At 40.3% G+C, this 6,356-nt stretch overlaps 1 pseudogene; it reads right to left on the bottom strand.

Annotated features, from left to right (window-relative positions):
* Positions 1–923: 923 nt before the first annotated feature.
* On the bottom strand, positions 924–3,087 carry LOC104960279 (beta-1,3-N-acetylglucosaminyltransferase radical fringe pseudogene; annotated as a pseudogene).
* Positions 3,088–6,356: the final 3,269 nt, after the last annotated feature.

The raw sequence follows: 6,356 nt of genomic DNA, 5'->3' as shown, positions 1-6,356 counted from the left end.
ACAAAAATATAATATAAAAAAATAAAAATAAAAATACTTTCCAAAATACAAAGAAACAGTTCTTAGGATTTAGCAGCCAGGTATATATTACACAATTATTAATGGCATGTATATAATGTATATATTGCACATATAGCACATAGTATGATGGTATTTAACTGCAGCAAGTTACACAAAACATGATAATAAACTCGTGAGTTATTGTACAGGGCCCCTGGCAGCCATATTGGATGGTTCAGCTCTTGTGTAACAGGCATTATGGAGAGTGGTTGTTTTGCTTAACTACCACAGCAGTTAGCAAATGGATTTAGGGTTTTGGACTCTGAGCTGCATATAAAATGTGATTTATTTTGGGAAATGATGCCAAGTTGTATACTTGCTAACCCCAGTATTCAGGGGGATACACTTCCGTGTCAATCTGTTACGTCATTTAGGCCCAAAGAAACGTTTTCCTCTTGGCTTACATTGGGAAAGAGATGTCACTACGAAAATGGAAGCACGCAAGACTTTGGTACTCATTTCTGAACCACTCTATGGAAGTGAAAGACAATTCTGTGTTGATAAGTCGCAGACCAACGTCCATATGAATAAACGAGGCCCCGTCTGCAACGCTGTGTTCAGTTCACTTTATCCATCCATGACTCAGGGCTGCAGCTACAGATAGAGGTGTGATTACATCATCACAATGTGTCTCTTTTGAGCCAGTCATGCAATTTGCTTCATTTGAAGAAGTTGACATGCTGATGAAAACAAATGATTAGTCTTTTGTGAAAGTCTGTTTCCACTCCAATAGTCTAACAGCACTGCACTCCATTGTTGGAATTCAGTAGGGCTGGGAAATAATTCAATATGATCCTCATCTTTCAATGGAATCATATTGTGATGAACTGATATATGGAGAAGAATAAAGAAACCCTCCTCACCTGTTCTTTAGCTCGGGAAACCCAGGTCTGGATCAGCAGCTCAAGTCTGGACTTGTGGTACTTCCTGGTAGTCTTTACTGCAATAAAAATGTCCTTTAACTCCAACAGGTCCCGTGGCCTGGACGCTGAAACTCTACCACCCTTTCCCCCAGGGAGCGCTCCTTTTTTGGAGTCCGTCCCTCTTTTGGGACTGTGGATCTCATGTGTGATCCCATTAGTCTGGATGGGTCTGCCCCACCCTGCCGAGTTAGTCTCCTCTGAGTGTTCAGACCCTCCTGGAGCCCGGAGGTCCTCCGGAGCGGGGCGGACTTGGGGCCGGGGCTGAGGCAGGTCCAGCTGGCGGGCCTGAGGCTGGAGGGCCGGGATGAGCAGGAGCAGGAGGCCGCAGAACGCCAGGGAGAACAGGAAGCAGAACTTGCTGACACCCACTGAGGCTATATGCATCCTGACTGGCCAATGGAGCGTCTTCATCAGCCTCCAGGGCTGCAGCCACTGCCGACACCACCCTGACCCATCCTCACACCGTCAGGAGGAAGCCTGGACAGGGACAAGGGGAAGATACAAGTATTAAAGAGGCATATTCACACTCTTAACATTCAATGAGACAAGACTTCAGCAGACACAAGCTGCATTCAGCAGTGGACCGGGTACTCAGAACTTTTGCTGAAGTAAAAGTAGTAATACCACGATGTAGAGATACAAAAGCAACATGTGGCATATGAGTATTTTCATTTTGTTCCACACAGGAAAAATGTAATAATTTTAAAATGGGTATAAAACTCTGCTTTACAGAGCTATTTTAAACAGCTAGGGTTCAATCAATCAATTTAAATACTAATCCAAACACAGAACGTTTGTATACAAATAATATACAGATTATTCAAAAATCAATAATATTTGTTAGTTAAAGTTCCACAAACCCCACCACCGTGCACATGATCATAAGAATAAGGCTTGCAAAGCATTGTTTATGCAGAAATATATATATTTTTGAATTGTAATGTTTTGGTGAAAATGCATGTGTTAAGGGTTTTATTGAGCATATGACTGGATACATGAGATTTACTCATGAAAATCCTGTTTACTTTAGAAATTCATAAAGAAATCTCAGTTTTGGAGATAATTGCCTAAATGATGAGGACAAGGTCTTCAAAATGAACATGCATACTTAGTGTAGACAAACTTTAACATTAGTCAATTCTAACCAGGACACGTATGGATAGAAACAGCAGTTAAAGATTTAAAATAATCACAGTCAAAGTTTGCCTAAAGGGAAAATGTACCATTGACACCTCTTCATAAAGACTACATGCTGAAAATGCAGAAACAATTATTTCCACCACACCTAACAGGTTTTAAAGGGCACAGTGTAGCCTCCTGCTTCCACTGAGAGTCCAGCAGCAGCAGCAGCCATGCTTTACTCTGGTTAATGCCAACACTGGAGCGAGCTATGGTAATCTGCGAGTCAAACAGGTTTAAACTATGGCAAAGTGGTTTAAAGAGTCAAAAAGACACAAGGTTGAATTCGGCATAAGTATATTTCCCCAACTATTGCTCATCTTTATAACATGTAGCCTACGTTTACATGTGGTAATGCTTTACGTTACACTTGCATTGAAGTGTGTTAATACAAAACCATTTTATAAATACATTTGTTTTTATATGCCGGTTGATGATTAACATATACAATGTCGAAGATGAGTATAGTTCTATTTATATACGGTCAAACTTATTGTCCCAATGTTCCCAAAAGTCAGCATGTAACCACCGTTCCTTAATGGAAGGATTTTAAAGTGGAGTTCGACGTGTAAGAAAGAAACAGCTTTAAAAGAAAAACATTCGCACCTCACAGCAGCACTTACCACAAAATATCAGAAGACACATTTGACGTATTTTTTCCAGAATGGCGAGGACGAAAGCATTGGCTTTACTGAAACACAACCAGCTAACTGGAAAAACGGTTGCGAAGATGTTGAATGATAACCTAAATGCAACCGGATCCACTGCTGGACTCGATGCTCCTTTTTGTTCCGAAGTGACTTTAAATAAAACTACACCAGTTTAGTAGGTCCTCTTCTGCCTTTTTTGGTGTCAAGAAGTTATAAAGAAGACTTAGACCAGCAGTTACTTTCCCTGCCAGCCCGTCTACTTCTAGTAAACCAAACATTCCTCAAACCACTAAACTCTTGTCGGAAAGCTAAACCAACGATAATAACTATGGGTTTCCGGTCTTTCAAAAATAAAATAAGGCTAAAAAGCGGCGAGAGGCAAGAGTGGTATTTTGATCAAATATCTGAGTCCAACTAAAACATTTCCATCGTTATTATCGTTTTAAAAGGTGTAACTGCATAACAAAAACAATAAAAACCGATTGAAATATCTTGTAATTTCAGTCGAAAGCAGTAGTATGCTTTTATTCTGACAATGTCTGGACAACTGAGCTAACTATGGTAAGCTTGATGCAGCTTCCACTCCGCTCTGTGATTGCTGTTTGTTTCTCAGTTGCACTCAGCGCCCTCTGCCGGCCGTGATGACGCAGCGCTTCAGTAGCAGTCCACCCTGTGTGTTCACCATGCGATTATGACATACAGCAGGTATCACATAACAATGTTCAGTCCTCTTCACAACTCTTAAAGAAAACAGTTTTTAGATTATTCAAAAAGCTTGTAACCAGGATCAAATGAATAGCTCAATGAATGAAGTCTGAATTCTGTTTTTGCAGGTCTCAGTGGAGATTGTGTCCAAAATTGTTGCTGTATTGTTGCACTTTTGGAAACTATCAATTTAATACAAACCAAAAGAGTTAAGCAGTTGAATTTGACCTCTTTGCCCAGATAGATAGATAAATAAAAAACCCAGGACACAAGATGAATCCCCAGGTCAGTTTATTATTGATCACAAACACTTTACTTTCCACATCACTGTCACTGACCAACATCAGTTGCATGTGTCGTTGCAATGTAAATAAATTAAAACATTTAATGTAAAAACTTTAAAAGTAATCATAAAATAAGGAAAATGGAAAACACTGTCATTAGACTAACTTGATTGCTGCTATGATTCTAATGTGCCTCAGTTTGAACAGAATAGAGATGTTGGCCTTTATATAATTTGTTCAAAGTATTGCACACTGTCCTTTAAAAAAAAGCTTAGATATGTTTGAAAAGTATTGTACATTTAAAAAACAATAGATGAAAGAAGTTGTGTCACAAGTCTTTGATAATATCGTCGCAAAGTTTCTAAAGCAACTGGTAGTCATTCTGAATAATTCCCTTTTGTCTAAATGCATGACTTCAGTTCTTCCACTGGTTTACAACACCAAGAACACAGGATGAGCAGAGGGACGTGACACATCATCAGAGGACACCCTGTCTTCATCTTAGCAAAGACATTCCTGATTTTCTGCCAATACAACACTAATGGTAAAAGCAACACATATATCTGATCCATACTATGATTCTATAAAGTAGGGTTTCTATGGGTGTCTTTTTACGACATTTCATGGCAAAAACCCACCTTGTGTTATTCTTATATTCATTGTTATTCCCATGGACTGTCTGATGATTTGTAAACAGAGCAACACTAAAACTTCAAGTTTACCACTGGATTTTCTACAATGGTGGTAAGTAGATTATCTGAATTCAGATGAAAGCTGGACTTCCAGTCATTTTCACAAGATTCATCTTTACAGGGTTTTTCCACTGCCTCACCATCCCAAGCTGTACATGCAGTATGCGTTGGTTACCGTCACAAAACACAGGCTAGTATCAAGTATTTTACCACTCTGAGAAAACCTGCTCCATCAAAACTGTGGTGCAGTTTGACAGGATTTGACAGCAGAGGTTCAGTGGTATAGATGTTGGCAGAGGAGATGTTGTTACTGCGCGGTGAACAGACTGAAAGCTGGGAACAGTGAGGGTACTGTACCCCAGCAATAGACGCTCCTGTATGGGTACAGCCTGGCAAATGTGAGCTGGAAAAACCCTTCACAAGGACCACACTATAGCTCACACACAATAACAGTTTCACAAATAACCACTAGAGTGTGACAGCGGACTGCACTTTGGTTCATGCACACAAAACACATTCACAGAGGAGGAGGGGAGGGGGGGATTCTGCTGGCTCATGCTGAGGCCGGTCACTCGTCAAACCGTCCCTCCAGGATGCTCTCGAAGGAGAAGGGGAAAAACTTGAAGCCTTGGCCGCAGTAGAACTTGTTCTGGAACTCCACCCTGAGAAAGGAGGAGAAGATGGGTGGTGAGAATTGGGGTTTAATAAGAGTGGTTCAACCATATTTACTATGGCTTATAACCAGAAACAGGTTTACAATATATCGTTTTTATCATAAAATATACTGTAAAAAATAAATATCTCCTATGAATTTAAGGAGCATACCATAACCTTTTTTACTATAAAGTTTGACTGTCAATGCAGTGTTTTTTACATTGAGAAGTGAAAAGATATCATGTGTTATTAGACAACTCCATGCAGTGATCAGGATAGTGGTGTCCCTCACACACCTGTCCATGAAGCATATTACCTATCTGCTAAATATAGTTCAATTGTTCGATGAACTTGTGAAACTATATAAAAATGTGATATGATGGATATATTTGGATTTATCATATTGCTTTGTAGACATATAAATTCCATATTGCCAAATGTTGGATCATGGCTAATGCTCTAATGTCAACAACTTCAATCTAAAACCCACCGACTGTTTCTAAATTGCAGAAGCTAGCTTAGCGATCCTACAAGATCTACATTCAAGGAGATGTCAGGATTATTACCAGCCATGACAGCAGCTCTGCTATTGTTTCAGCTCATGAGTCTATGTCAATTAGGCTTGGGCGGTATGACGGTATTACGGTATACCAGGGTATTTGGAAATACCGTCGGTATGATTTTCAATACCGTGACGTCACAGACTGTGCGCCAAATCACAGATCCGTTTCATTCTATTACACTGACACGGAGTTTTGACAGGGACGACATTGGTTGTAATGCACAGCACGCGCCAGCAGAGGGCAGGGGAGGGCAGTCCGTCTTTCCCGCTCTCAGAGCTCAGCACAGAGCTGAGCTGAGCAAGATGGCGGCAGCATTTGCCGGCCCCGAACTCGGACAACTAGTAAAAAAGAAAAATGCCTCTGCGCCTGTTTGGGACTATTTTGGGTTTACTCGTCGCCAGTGACTTCATCCAGCACAACGAGAGACAGAGGCACTTCTTTGGGAATGTTTAAGACGGGGTGAGTGAGTGTTGACATTTTTTAATCCTATGCAACTGGTTGATTGTTTTGTAGTCGAGGTCGGACGGTTTTAAAAACGAAAGCATTTACGTGCTAAACATTCACGCGAGTAATCCAATGAATCAAATGGAAATAAGGTTTTTAACACATGCACGGAATAATATTGCCAAACTAGTTAGTGAATATA

The sequence above is a fragment of the Notothenia coriiceps genome, unplaced genomic scaffold (assembly GCF_000735185.1).
Source record: "Notothenia coriiceps isolate Sejong01 unplaced genomic scaffold, NC01 NC01_scaffold00031812, whole genome shotgun sequence".
In the NCBI taxonomy this organism is placed as follows: domain Eukaryota; kingdom Metazoa; phylum Chordata; class Actinopteri; order Perciformes; family Nototheniidae; genus Notothenia; species Notothenia coriiceps.
The sequence above is the reverse complement of the archived record's forward strand: the minus strand, read 5'-3'. Positions and strand labels throughout refer to the sequence as shown.